This window comes from Nicotiana tabacum, chromosome 14, assembly GCF_000715075.1.
Source record: "Nicotiana tabacum cultivar K326 chromosome 14, ASM71507v2, whole genome shotgun sequence".
NCBI lineage: Eukaryota > Viridiplantae > Streptophyta > Magnoliopsida > Solanales > Solanaceae > Nicotiana > Nicotiana tabacum.
Window position 1 is genome coordinate 18,355,672 of NC_134093.1, and position 15,524 is coordinate 18,371,195.

Sequence of the window (15,524 nt, forward strand, 5' to 3'; positions counted from 1 at the left end):
AAATTATCTAGTGGGCCGTTGACCCGTTCCAAGTCCAAGAATGTCCAAGGGATGTATGCTAAGGAGATTCATGATCTTCAACAATTGACTAGAAGATGTATGGAGAGTCACTTGGAGGATTCATGCAAAGAGTACCATATTTGGAGTCTTGAGAATTAAAGAATCAAGATACCAAGTCAAACTGTGTGACACAGTTTGACCAACCATTGGCTACGGTTCACGAGAGACCTGAAGAGCTGAGAAAAATAAGCTTCTGGAATTCGACACGGTTAAGTTGTATGTTACGGTTGGGGCTACGATTGAGGCTACGGTTTGTCCTGGCGAGCATTTTTGGGATATTTACTTTGAAACTTTTCCCATTTTACCCATTGGGTATTTATAATAGTTTAGTGTTATTTCATTAGCCACTTAGCATATTTTAACATAAGAAAACTCTTGAGAGAGATTTGGGAACCTCTTGGTTCGAGTTCGACTTTGGATTACTTGTTTTTAAGACTTGGGTTCTTGAGGGTAATCTTCTTCTCCTTTCTTTATATCTAGGTTTTCTAATCTGTCGTTCTTTAGAGGCGATTGTATGATATTTCAAATATTGCTTGAGACGTTCGCTTAGGGTTCTAGATTTTCTTTTGCACTTCATTATTCATACTAATTATGATTATCTTAATCAAACCTATCATTAGTTTTTGATTTAAGTATTTTTTTTCATATTCCGCTACTTTGTTTATCTCGGATAGTGTCAGTTGATATCAGAGCCCAAATGAAACAGTGTGACACAGTTTGACCAACTGTTGGCTACGGTTTAAGAGGGGCCTGAAGAGCTGAAGAAAATAAGTTTCTGAAATTCGACACGGTTGAGTTGTATGTTACGGTTGGGGTTACGATTGAGGCTACGGTTTGTCCTGGCGAGCATTTTTGGGATATTTACTTTGAAACTTTTCCCATTTTACCCACTGGGTATTTATAATAGCCTAGTGTTATTTTATTAGCCACTTAGCATATTTTTGACATAAGAAAACCTTGAGAGAGATTTGGAAACCTCTTGGTTCGAGTTCGACTTTAGATTACCTGTTTTCAAGACTTGGGTTCTTGAGGGTAATCTTCTTCTCCTTTCTTTATATCTAGGGTTTTTAATTTGTCATTCTTTGGAGGTGATCAGATAGTATTTCAAGTGTTGCTTGAGACATTCACTTAGGGTTCAAGATTTTATTCTATACTTCATTATTCAGACTACTTTGATTATCTTAATCAAACGTATTACTAGTTTTGCTTTAATTATTGTTATTTTTATATACTACTGCTTTTTTTATCTCGGATCATATCAGTTGGTATCAGAGCCCAAGTCAAATAGTGTGACACTATTTGACCAACTGTTGGCTACGGTTCAAGAGGGGCCTAAAGAGCTGAAGAAAATAAGCTTCTGGAATTCGACACGGGGCTCGGTATTGTTCTAATAAACTCGTGTTCCCCATTTTTGAAATCAAAATCCTATGTATTAAAAAAAGGATAAAAAAAAGTATAGTTCTTATTTTTGACTAAACCATAGCCGAGTTGCTTAAAAAAGAAATAAAGAAAAAAAAAGATTGTTCTTGAGTTTCAAAAAAATGAAAAATAAAATGTATCGAAGTGTTCTTGTTGATTGTTGGGGAAATATTACTTTTAGGAATTCTTGTTAAGGACGAACTAGTGCTAGTTCGCATTAAATCGTTCTTAATATTTAAAACTGGCTATTTCTTTCGTGCCAATTCGTTTGTGTTTTTCTCGTTATTTTCATAGATTGTTTTTGTCTCCCGTCCTTAATTTTTAAAAGTCTGTTCTTGATTACATAAACTTCACTTTTAAATGACTTAAGAAAACTCATTCTTGGATAGGTGATTTGTGAGTTGAGCTCGAACATTGAGAATTTCCAAGGAGTGAGGCAGAGATTATACACGAGTGAAAAGTAAAAACTCATAAATGAGATAAAACACAAGAGGCTGAGTGGGCTTATTTGAATCAATTATTTTTTACATAAGCATGTCTTCTGTAGATTCAAGCAATTGAGGTGAAAATATTGTTGAATATAGTGATGACGAATGTTAGGATTCCTATGATGAAGATGATGAAGGAAGCATTTCATGTAATTCTTGTGGGAAGTACGATGGGTGTATTCCTTGTCATGATTCAAGTGAAGATCCAAGTGATGACGAAATATGGTATGTTCCATATCATGATTTATATGGTTATGATTCGTACGAGTATGTTACTGTAAGTACCCGGCCGGTCGTTTTGAGTATTACAACACCGTTTACCCATTTACTACTCAATGTATGCTTTATAGCTGTATTATGACCTATCGGATTAGTTAGTTCCGGTCCGGAGAGATTTCGGAATGAATTGAGACACTTAGTCTCATAATGGAAAACTTAAGTTGGAAAAGTCGACTGAATGTTGACTTATGTGTAAACGACCTCGAATTTGAATTTTGATGATTCCAATAGCTCATTATGGTGATTTTGGACTTGGGAGCGTGTCCGAAAAATTATTTGAAGGTCCGTAGTGGAATTAGGCTTGAAATGGCGAAAGTTAAAATTTTGGGAAGTTTGACCGAGGCAGTTGTCTTTTTGATATCGGGGTCAGAATCCGATTCTGGAAATTGGAATAGCTTCGTTATGTCAATTATGACTTGTGTGAAAATTTTGAGGTCAATCGGACTTGATTCGATAGGTTTTGGCATCAAATGTAGAAGTTGGAATTTTTTAGTTTCATTAAGCTCGAATTGGGGCATGATTCGTGGTTTTAGCATTGTTTGATATGATTTAAGGCTTCGACTAAATTCTTATGATGTTTTAGGACTTGTTGGTATATTTGGTTGAGATTCCGAGGGGCTCGGGTGAGTTTCGGGGTGATCACGAATATTCGGTCGCGTTCGCGAAGAGCAAACAGACGTTGGGGCCTTGTGAATTGCAATCACGGAAGCTCTTTCGTAATCGCGTAGAACAAAATATCTAATGCACTTACCCGACTTGGAAGCTTATATCTCGCAATCTATAAGGAATTTGGAGATGATCTAAAAATGAAAGTTGTAGCTCTTGATGTCTAGTTTTTAGAAAGTTAAACCATTTCTCATTTGGATATTTTACAAAGAGTTATGACCATTATACAAAAGGCTTTCTGGAAAAGTTGGGGAGTTTATTCTTCGCGATCGCGAGTGGTTTTCTGCGATCGCGAAGGACAAATTTTTGTGCTTCACGATCACGGAGAGTAAATGACTGGACAGAAGATAAAATCGTGGGTTTTGGTTTCTTTCTTCATTTTCGGATTTTGTAGCTCGGATTGTGCGACTTTGGAGAGGAAATTTTCCATACAACATGGGGTAAGCGTTCTTGACTCCCTTGTGATTACGTTCTGTCACGACCCAATTTCACCTAAAGGTCGTGATGGCGTCCAACAATACAGCTAGGCAAGACAACTAATAAATTAAACATACATCAACTATTTTCAAAATAATTTTCTAAGTAATTTTATTATTTCACTAGCAATATTAAAGAAAATAGAAAAGATACCGATTAATTTAAATCAAAGAAAATAATCAACTCCCAATTCTACCAATGTGTGTGCTAAGACCTGGTGTCACAAGTTTATGAGCATCTAGTAGATTATACAAACATTTCAAGTACTGTCTGAAATAAAATAGACAGAATAAAGTCTCCAGGAAGAGGCATTGGTTACTGCAGAATGACTCGGAAGGGCAGCTCATCACTAGGCCTCTGGATATCGTGGGTGCGCGCCAATAGGTCCAACTATAGCACCTGTCTCAGGTCCTGTACAAAAAGTGCATCAAGTGTATTATGAGTACGTAAATAACGTGTACCCAGTAAGTATCAAGCCTAATCACGAAGAGGTGGAGACGAGATGGTCGACTTTGACACGCACTAAGGGTCAACAATAATAAATAGAATAAAATATAATTATTTAAATCAGCATGATTCACATAGGTAACAATAATTTTATTCAATTAGCAGAAATAATAAAATCCTTCAAATACAATAATTTCCAATCTATTAATTAAATCCACAAGGTGCAATTAAAATAGCAAGGTATCGTGTAATTATTATTATTATTAGGCAAGATTTCTGCCGAGGTCGTACGGCCCATTCCAGAGTGTCGTGTACAGTGCCGAGGGACGTGCGGTGCGATCCATAGATGCATCTATACTGCTGAGGCATTCGGCCCACTCCACAAGAAAGGAGGACATTTTCTTATGTACCTCCGGAATGAGCGTATATTTATTATGAGATTAATTCGAGAGGATGAACAATTTATTTTAACAATTAATTAATTTAAACAGAAATTAAGCATGTGATATTTCCATCTTTTACTATCTTTCTCTAACAATTCACAATATATATCAAATAATTTAATTAAATAAAGAACACAATTTACACAAGTAATTCATGATTTGAGTCCTAAACTACCCGAACTTTTGCATAAATAGTTGCTATGCACGGACTCTCGTCACCTCGTGCGTACGTAGCCCCCGCAATTAGCAATAATTATTTGATTTAATTACCTATGGGATAATTTTCCCCTCACAAGATTAGACAAGAGACTTACCTTGTCTCAAAATCCACTTTCCGATCACCACGTTGCGTTAAATTCTCAATTCGATGCCGAAAAATCTGAAACTATCCAAATGTTATACAAAATAATTAATACATGTTCAATAATTCAAATTTAGGCTATTAAATAAATTATCCAACCCAAAATGGTAAAATTCTTAAAATTCACCCCGGGCCCACATGCCCGGATTCCGAAAATATTCAGATGAAAACGTTACCCATAATCTCAAGAACTCAAATATATAATTTCTATCCAATTTCTTAACAATTTTTGTGGCTAAAATTTTGTTTTTATAAGAATCTAGGTTTTTTTCATTTAAACCTTTGATTTCTAAGATTTACAAGTTATAATCTACCCATAATCTATGTATTGAACTCAAAGTGTGTAGAATTACCTTACCTTCAAATTTCTAGTTGAAATCCCCTCTCAAAAAGCTCCAAAATCGCCCAAGGATGGAAGAAATGAGGTTAAAAATGGTGGAATCCCGTTTTTAAGACATTCTGCCCGGAATAGTAGGCTCCTTCTTCGCGAACGCGGTCAGGGCTTCGCGTTCTCGAAGGCCAATTTCCTCAGCCTCAAAATTACCCTTCGCGAACGCGAAGGCTCATGGCTTGCCCTTTCGCGAACGCGTGAGCTCCTTCGCGAACGCGTAAGGAAACTTCACCTTGTCCCAGTCCTCTTTTGCGAACGCGTCGCCTTTCACGGGAACGCGAAGGGCAAAAACCCAAGGCTTCACGATCGCGTCTCCTTTCACGCAAACGTGAAGGGCAATTGCCCAGTCCTATTTTCCTTCATCGCGAACGCGAGAGAACTCACGCGTTCGCGAAGAAGGAAACCAGAACTGGAATTTTCTAGTTTTTTCGACTTAGCTCCAGATGGTTCAGAACACACCCGAACCCTTCGGGACCCCGTCCAAAGGCACAAACAAGTCTGAAATCATAATACGGACCTAGTCGAACTCTCGAAAAGCGTAAAACAATAACAAATTCAAGAATCACACCACAAAACAAAATTGGATCAAACATTGAACTTCAAGTTTTCCAAATTCTCCGAATGCGCCGAATCATACTTAGACTACTCGGAATGGCACCAAATTTTGCGTGCGAGTCTTAAATTACTATACAGAGCTATTCCCAAACTCGGAATTCCAAACGGACCTCAATTATTCCCAAACCTACTCCAAACCAAATTTAAAGAACATTAAACCTTCAAATAGTTGATATTTACTATTAAGCGTCGAGACGCTCCCGGGTTGCCCAAAACCCGATCCGAACATACGCCCAAGTCCAAAATCATCATACAAACCTAGTGAAACCGTCAAATCCCGATTTCGGGGTCGTTTTCTCAAAATGTTGACCGAAGTCAAACTTGGCCTTTTAAAGCCAACTTAAGGAACCAAGTAATCCGATTCTATCCCGAACACTTCTAAATCCCGAACCAACCATCCCCGCAAGTCGTAAATTAATAAAATCACATATGGGGAGTTTTATTTTATGGAACGGGGTTCTAAAAGTTAAAATGACCGGTTGGGTAATTACATTATCCATCTCTTAAACAAACATTCGTCCTCGAACGGGTTTAGAATAATACATGGAGTGCTAAATAAGTGTGGATATTTGCTCTGCACGTCCTCTTCGGCCTCCCAAGTTGCTTCCTCAACTGGTTCCATTGGACTGTTACTGCAAAAATCATGTTGGACCTCAATTGGCGAACCTGTCTATCAATAATGGCAGCTGGCTCGTCTTCATAACCCAAACTCTTATCTAGCTCAACTGTGCTGAAGTCCAACACATGTGACAGGTCGGTATGATACTTCCGGAGCATAGATACATAGTAAACCGGATGAACTCCTGATAGACTGGGAGGCAATGCAAGCTCATAAGCAACCTCCCCAACTCGTCCCAACACCTCAAATGGGCCTATAAACCTTGGGCTCAACTTGCCCTTCTTCCCGAATCTCATGATTCCCTTCATCGGCGAAACCTTCAAGAGAACTTTTTCACCCACCATAAATGATAAATCACGCATTTTCTGATCCGTGTAACTCTTCTGTCTGGAGTGTGCTGTACGAAGTCGCTCCTGAATCAACTTTACCTTTTCCAAGGCATTCCAAATCGGTATGATATAACTTAGCCTCACCGGGCTCAAACCATCCGATGGGCGAACGACATCGCCGACCATATAAAGCCTCAAATGGAGCCATCGTGATGCTGGATTGGTAACTGTTGTTATAAGCAAACTCCGCCAAAGGCAAGAAACGATCCCACTGACCTCCCAACTCAATCAAACATGCCCTGAGAATATCCTCCAAAATCTGAACTGTCCGCTCTGACTGCCCATCGGTCTACGAATGAAAGGTTGTGTTGAGCTCTGCACGGGTCCCTAATTCACTCTGTACAGCTCTCCAGAAATGTGAAGTAAACTGAAGGCCTCTATCTGATATAATGGAAATTGGCACACCATGCAACCGAACTATCTCCTGAATATATATTTGGGCCAACCTCTCTGAAGTATACGTAGTCACAACCAGAATGAAGTGTGCCGACTTGGTCAACCTGTCCACAATGACCCAAACTACATCAAACTTCCGCAAGGTCCGCAGCAACCCAACTACAAAGTCCATAGTAATGCGTTCCCATTTCCACTCTGATATAGTCATCTGCTGAAGTAGGCCACCTGGCCTCTGGTGCTCATATTTAACTTGCTGGAAATTTAGACACCTAGCTACATATTCAAATATGTCTTTTTCCATTCGCCGCCACCAATAATGTTGCCTCAAGTCACGATACATCTTCATAACACCTGGATGAATAGAATACCGAGAACTGTGTACCTCCTCTAGGATCCTTTTCCCCATTCATCCACATTAGGAACACATAGACGATCTTGGAGTCGCAGAACACCATCCCCGCCAATAGTAACATCCTTGGCACCACCCCATAGTACCGTTTCTCGAAGAACCATTAAGTGTGGATCATCATACTAGCGAGCCTTGATCTGCTCAAATAGTGAAGACTGGGCTACAACACATGAAAGAACTCGGTTGGGTTCTGAAATATCCAGCCTCACCAGTCTGTTAGCCAAGGACTAAATATCCGCAGCTAATTGCCTTTCCTCTGCTGAAATGAAAGCCAAACTACCCATACTCTCCGCCTTTCTACTCAAGGCGTCTGCAACCATATTTTCTTTGCCCGGATGATAAATGATAGTAATATCATAATCTTTTAGTAATTCAAGCCATTTGTGCTGTAGGTCCCTCTTCTTGAATAAATGCTGCAAACTGCGATGATCAGTGTAAACTTCACAAGACACTCCATAAAGATAATGCCTCCAAATCCTAAGGGCGTGAACAATAGCAACTAGCTCCAAATCATGAACTGGATAATTCTTCTCGTGGGGCTTCAGCTGACGTGAAACATATGCAATAACTCGCCCTTCCTGCATCAATACACAACCCAAGCCAACGCGTGAAGCATCATAATACACTGTATACATCCCCCAGCCGGAAGGTAACACTAACACTGGTGATGTAGTCAATGCTGCCTTATGCTTCTAAAAGCTCACCTCACAATCATCCGGCCATCGTAACGGAGCACCCTTCTGGGTTAATTTGGTCAAAGGTGCTGCAATAGATGAAAATCCCTCCACGAACTGACGATAATAACCTGCTAAACCTAGGAAACTCCTGATCTCAGTCGCTGAAGTGGGACGATGCCAATTCTTAACTGCCTCAATCTTTTTGGGATCAACCTTAATACCCTCGCCCGATACAATATGCCCCAAAAATGCTACAAACTCTAACCAGAACTCACATTTGGAGAACTTAGCTTATAGTTTTTGTTCCCGCAACGTCTGAAGCACCACTCTCATATGTTGCTCGTGCTCCTCCTTACTGTGCGACTAAATCAAAATGTCATCAATGAGGACAATGACAAACGAATCAATATATGGCCTGAATACCATGTTCATCAGATCCATGAACGTTGTCGGGGCATTGGTCAAATCAAAGGATATCACCAGAAATGCATAATGACCATATATAGTCCGAAAAGTAGTCTTTGGAACATCCGAATCCCGAATCTTTAGCTGATAGTACCCCGACCTTAAGTCGATCTTAGAGAACACCCTAGCACCCTGCAACTGGTCAAATAGATCATCAATACGCGGCAACATGTACTTGTTCTTAATAGTGACTTTGTTCAATTGGCGATAATCAATACACATTCGCATTGTTCCATCCTTCGTCTTCACAAATAATACTGGTGCACCCCATGGCGATACACTCGGTCTGACGAACCCTTTGTCTAGTAACACCTCAAGTTGTTCTTTCAATTCTTTCGGAGCCATGCGATACGGTGGGATAGATATAGGCTAGGTATCTGGAGCCAAGTCAATACAGAAATCAATATCACGATCAGGTGACATACCTGGAAGATCTGAAGGAAATACATCGGATAACTCTCAAACTACAGGCACTGAATCAATAGCCAGAGTCTCTGCAGTAGTATCCCGAACATAAGCTAGATAAGCTAAACAACCCTTCTCAACCATTTGTTGAGCCTTCATAAAAGAAATAACCCGATTAAATGAACTAACAAACGAACCCTTCCACTCCAGCCTAGGCAATGCTGGAATAGCCAAGGTAACAGTCTTGGCATGACAATCTAGAATAACGAGATATGGAGATAACCAGTCCATACCCAGGATCATCTCAAAGTCGGTCATCTCAAGCAATAGGAGATCTTCTCTAGTTTCATAACCACAGAATGTAATAATACAGGACCGATAGATACGGTTCACAACAACAGAATCACCCATAAGAGTGGACACATAAACAGGAGTACTCAAGGACTCACGAGAAACACCCAGGAATTGAGCAAATAGAGATGACACAAATGAATACGTAGTCTGGCCGGAAATGCATAGAACCTAGCTGGAGCGTCAACTGGCTGTCCTCCAACTGGCTGACCTCCACCTCTAGGACAGCCCATACCCACCTGCCCTCCACCTCTTGGTGGTCGGACGACTGGTGGAGCAACTAGTATGGTAATCATGGGTTGTTCACCCTGTTGTACTAGTCTACCCCACAGCCTGGGGCGGAATCTCCGTATGTGACTAGGATCCCCGCACTCGTAACAACTTTTTGGTGCGATAAGTTGCTGACTAGAAGTCTGGCCCTTGTGACCTGAATACCCACTGGAATAACTCTGAATAGCTGGTGAGCGTTAAGAACTCTCTGGTATAGCACTGAAATAAGGTCGCACTGGAGGACCCCGAGGAAGGGGTAGTGCTGGATATAGGGGCCTGCTGGACTGCCCTCTCATGAACTAAACTCTGCCCCCAGACGGAGCACCTACGAACTCTCCAAAATACCTGAACCGCTTATCTCTCATTACCTTGCTCTCGGCTCCGCTGATGTACACACTCAATCCTGCGGGCTATCTCTATGACTAGCTCATAAGAAGTACCCATCTCAACCTCTAGGGCCATAGTGGCCTGAATGCCAGTATGTAAACCCGCAACAAATCTTTGCACTCTCTCTGCCTCAGTAGGGAATATCATAAGTGCATGGCGAGATAACTCAGAGAACCTTGCCTCATAATCGGACACTGACATCTGACCTTGCTGGAGTTGCTCAAACTGAAACCTCAACTTCTCCCTCTAAGAGGGTGGAATATACATGTCCAGGAAAATACGGGTGAACATGTCCCAAGTCATGTGAGGAGAATCTGTTGCTCTGTCAAGAATATAAGACTTCCACCATCTATGGGCTCTGCCATCTAGATTAAAAGTAGCAAAGTCAACCCCATGAGACTCTAATATCTTCCTGTTATACAGTCTATCCCTCTACCGATCAATGAAGTCCTGGGGATCCTCATCTCGCTCACCCCAAAGACAGGAGGATGTAGTCTAGTCCATCTGTCCAATAGTTTCTGCGGATCAGCAGCTGCAGTTGGCCTAGGCTCAGGTGTAGCTGCTGCCACTAGCTGGGCTCCACCCATGGGTAGTGCACCCTGGGTCTGATATACAGCAACTGCCTATACATGAGCATCTGCGGTAGGGGTCTGTGCTCCCCCGCCCACCTGAGATGTGGCTAGGTCTGTTGGAAATATACCGTCCTGAGTCATAGTATCCATGAACCGCAGCATACGACCCATGACATCCTAGAATCCTGGTGCAGATGTGAAATCCACCGGAGCTGGCTCTGCCACAGGCACCTCACCCTGCTCCTCAATAATGGGATCCTCTGCTGAACCCACTGGCGACATAACTGGAACAGTCCTGGGACGTCCTCGTCCCCTACCACGGGATGGAGCCCTCCCTCGGCCTCTAGCAACTGGGGGAGTAGCTCTTCCCTGGTCTGGAGCCTTAGTCGAGCGCGTTCTCACCATCTGTAAGATAGTAAGAGAAAGATATTTAGTACTACATTAATTGCACGATGGAAGATTAAAGGTAGTTTCCTAACACCCTATAGCCTCTCGAAGATAAGTACAGACGTCTCCGTACCGATCCGCAAGACTCTATTAGGCCTGCTCATAACTTGTGAGACCTATGTGAACCTAGTGCTCTGATTCCATATTGTCACGACCCAATTTCACCTAAAGGTCGTGATGACGCTCAACACTACAGTTAGGCAAGCCAACTAATATATTAAACATATGTCAATTATTTTCAGAATAATTTTCTAAGTAATTTTACTATTTTGCTAGCAATATAAGAGAAAATAGAAAAGATACAGATTAATTTAAATCCAAGAAAATAATCAACTCCCAATGCTACCAATGTGTGTGCCAAGACCTGGTATCACAAGTTTATGAGCATCTAGTAGATTATACAAAAATTTTAAGTATTGTCTCAAATAAAATAGACAGAATAAAGTCTCCAGGAAGAGGCATTGGTTGCTGCAGAATGACTCCGAAGGGCAGCTCACCACTAAGCCTCTGGATATGGTGGGTGCGCACTGATAGGTCCAACTATAGCACCTGTCTCAGGTCCTGCACAAAAAATACAGCAAGTGTAGTATGAGTACGTAAACCACGTGTACCCAGTAAGTATCAAGCCTAATCTCGACGAGGTAGAGGCGAGATGGTCGACTTTGACACTCACTAAGGGTCAAAAATAATAAATAGAACAGAATAGAACTATTCAAATCAGCATGATTCATAGAGTTAACAATAATTTTATTCAATTAACAGAAATAATAAAAATCCTTCAAATTCATCAATAATCTATTAATTAAACCCACAAGCTGCAATTAAAATAACAAGGTATCGTGTAATTATTATTATTATTATTAGGCATGATTTCTGCCGAGGTCGTACGGCCCATTCCATGGTATCGTGTACACTTCCGAGGGACGTGCGGCACGATCCATAGATGCATCTATACTGCCGAGGCGTTCGGTTCACTCCACAAGAAAGGAGAATATTTTCTTATGTACCTCCGGAATGAGAGTATATTTAGTGAGATTAATTCGAGATGATGAATAATTTATTTTAATAATTAATTAATTTAAACAGAAATTAAGCATATGAGATTTCCATCTTTTACTATCTTTCTCTAACAATTCACAATATATATATCAAATAATTTAATTAAATAAAGAACACAATTTACACAAGTAATTCATGATTTGAGTCCTAAACTACCCGGATTTTTGCATAAATAGTTGCTACGCACGGACTCTCGTCACCTCGTGCGTACGTAGCCCAAGCAATTAGCAACAATTATTTGATTTAATCACCTATGGGATAATTTCCCCCTCACAAGATTAGACAACAGACTTACCTTGTCTCAAAATCCACTTTCTGATCACCACGTTGTGTTAATGCATGTTCAATAACTAATGCATGTTCAATCCGAAACTATCCAAATGTTATACAAAATAATTAATGCATGTTCAATAATTCAAATTTAGGCTATTAAATAAATTACCCAACCCAAAATGGTAAAATTCTTAAAATTCACCCCAAGCCCACGTGCCCGGATTCCGGAAATTTATGGATGAAAACGTTACCCATAATCTCAAGAACTCAAATATATAATTTCTATCCAATTTCATAACCATTTTCGTGGTTAAAATCTCGTTTTTATAAGAATCTAGGTTTTTCATTTAAACCTTTGATTTCTAAGATTTACAAGTTATAATCTACCCATAATCTATGTATTTAACTCAAAGTGTGTAGAATTAACTTATCTTCAAATTTATAGTTGAAATACCCTCTCAAATAGCTCCAAAATCGCCCAAGGATGGAAGAAATAAGGTTAAAAATGGTGGAATCCCGTTTTTAAGACATTCTGCCAAGAACAGTAGGCTCCTTCTTCGCGAACGCGGTCAGGGCTTCGCATTCGCGAAGGCTAATTTCCCCAGCCTTAAAATTTCCCTTCGTGAGCGTGAAGGCTCCTGGTGCGAACGCATGAACACCTTCACGAACGCGTAAGGAAACTTCACCTTGTCCCAGTCCTCTTTTGTAAACGCGTCACCTTTCACGCGAAGGCGAAGGGTAAAAACCCAACACTTCACGAATGCGTCGCCTTTCATGCGAACGTGAAGGGCAATTGCCCAGTCCCATTTTCCTTCATCACGAATGCGAGAGAACTCACGCGTTCGCAGAGAAGCAAACCAGAACTGGAATTTTTTAGTTTTTCCGACTTAGCTCCGGATGGTTCAAAACACACCCCGAGCCCCTCGGGACCCCGTCCAAAGGCACCAACAAGTCTGAAATCATAATACGGACCTACGCGAACTCTCGAAACACGTAAAACAACAACAAATCCAAGAATCACACCCCAAAACCAAATTGGATCACACTTTGAACTTCAAGTTTTCCAAATTCTCCTAATGCACTGAATCATACTTAGACTACTCGGAATGACACTAAATTTTGCGTGCAAGTCTTAAATCACTATACGGAGTTATTCCCAGACTCGAAATTCCAAACGGACCTCACTTACTCCAAAACCTACTCCAAATCAAATTTAAAGAACATTAAACCTTCAAATAGTTGATTTTTACTATTAAGCGTCGAGACGCTCCCGGGTTATCCAAAACCTGATCCGAACATACGCCTAAGTCCAAAATCATCATACGAACCTATTGGAATCGTCCAATCTTGATTCCGGGGTCGTTTTCTCAAAATATTGGCCGAAGTCAAACTTGGCCTTTTAAAGCCAACTTAAGGAACCAAGTGTTCCGATTCCAACTCGAACACTTCCAAATCCCGAACCAACCATCCCCACAAGTCATAAATGAATAAAAGCACATACGGGGAGTTTTATTTTAGGGAACGGGGTTCTAAATGTTAAAATAAATGGTTGGGTCATTACACATTCCATGAATTAATCTTCATTTTCGGCATTAAATTATTGATATTTCAAGAGAAATCGGAGGAATTTCTACAATTTCATAAAATGAAGTTTCGAGATTTGAACACCGATTTGGAATCGAATTTGAGTGAAAATGGTATGGTTGAACTTGTAATTGGATGGGTTGTCGGATTTTGTGATTTTCGTCGGATTTCGAGGCATGGGCCCCACAGGCAATGTTTGAGCTAAATTTTGGATTTTGTTGGAAAATAAGTATTTTCTTATGGAATTAATTCCAATAAATTTTATTGACTGAATCAAATTAATTGTGGCTAGATTTTAGACGTTTGGAGGCCAATTCACGAGGCAAAGGCATATCGGAGTAAAGAATTACACGGTTTGAGGTAAGTAACACTTCTAAACTGGGTTCTGAGGGTATGAATCCCCGAATTTGTGTTATATAAATTGTTTTGGAAGTGACGCACACGATAGTTGATGAGTGTGTGGATGTGCACCATTGAAATTGTGACTTGAATAAATTATGTGGAGTTAAAAAATTAAAGAATCATCTTATTATTTGAACATGTTCCACGTGTTAGAGAAATTGAGCCGAGGCTCTTACTAAATATCGTGTTTAGGCTTTGCGCCAATATTTTGGGGCCCATGGGGTCGTGTTGCTGTGGAATTAATTATTTCAAAAATATACATTTAATACTCAGTCATATTCGTCTATTGGGAGGATATTTATGGGATTGAGCTGCGCGCCGTAGAAGGCCATATTGGCTTTATATATGTTATCATTAAATGGATCGGGGATGCCCGCCTGCAGCAGGCCAGAATGGCTTTATATATTATTATTATATGGATAGGGGTTGTCTACCTGCAACAGGTCTTATATGTTTTACTATTTTATACGGATCGGGGTTACTCGCCTGCAGCAGGCCTTATAGGCTTTGTTATTATACGGATTGGCACTTCCAGCCTGCAGTAGGCCATATATTCTTTATGTCACGCTTGGGCTGAAGGAGCCCCACCGGAGTCTATACACACCGCTAGTCAGCGTAGATGATTATGTATATTCGGGATGGATTTCCCAAGGCATGGACTTGCCTTACTTATTTATATTGTAATGAATTTACCTGGACATGGATATTGTCCGTATCATTTACATTTGGGGATAAATTAACCCAGGGTTGGATTGGCCTTATACGGTACTGAGTGACTGACTCTCAGTCGATGTATATTTATATACGGGTTGGAACACCCCTGGGCTAGATTGACCATAAACACTACTGAGTGACCAGATAATTTGTGACCAGTATTTACATGAGGTCTTTCTACTGAGAATGTGTATTCCTCATATCATGCAGTATTGATTTATTTCACTTGTACTGAGTTTAACTGTTAAATTTGAAAGCATGTCTACATTTTTGTATCATTATTTATACTGGACTATACCTACGGAGCTCGTCATTACTTTCAGCCCAGAGGTTAGTCTTGTTATTTATTGAGTTAATTGTACTCATACTACACTCTGCACCTCGTGTGCAGATCCAGGTGCTCCCGGATACGGTGACTGCTAGATTTCGAAGTTCATTCTGTTGGGGACTATCAATGTA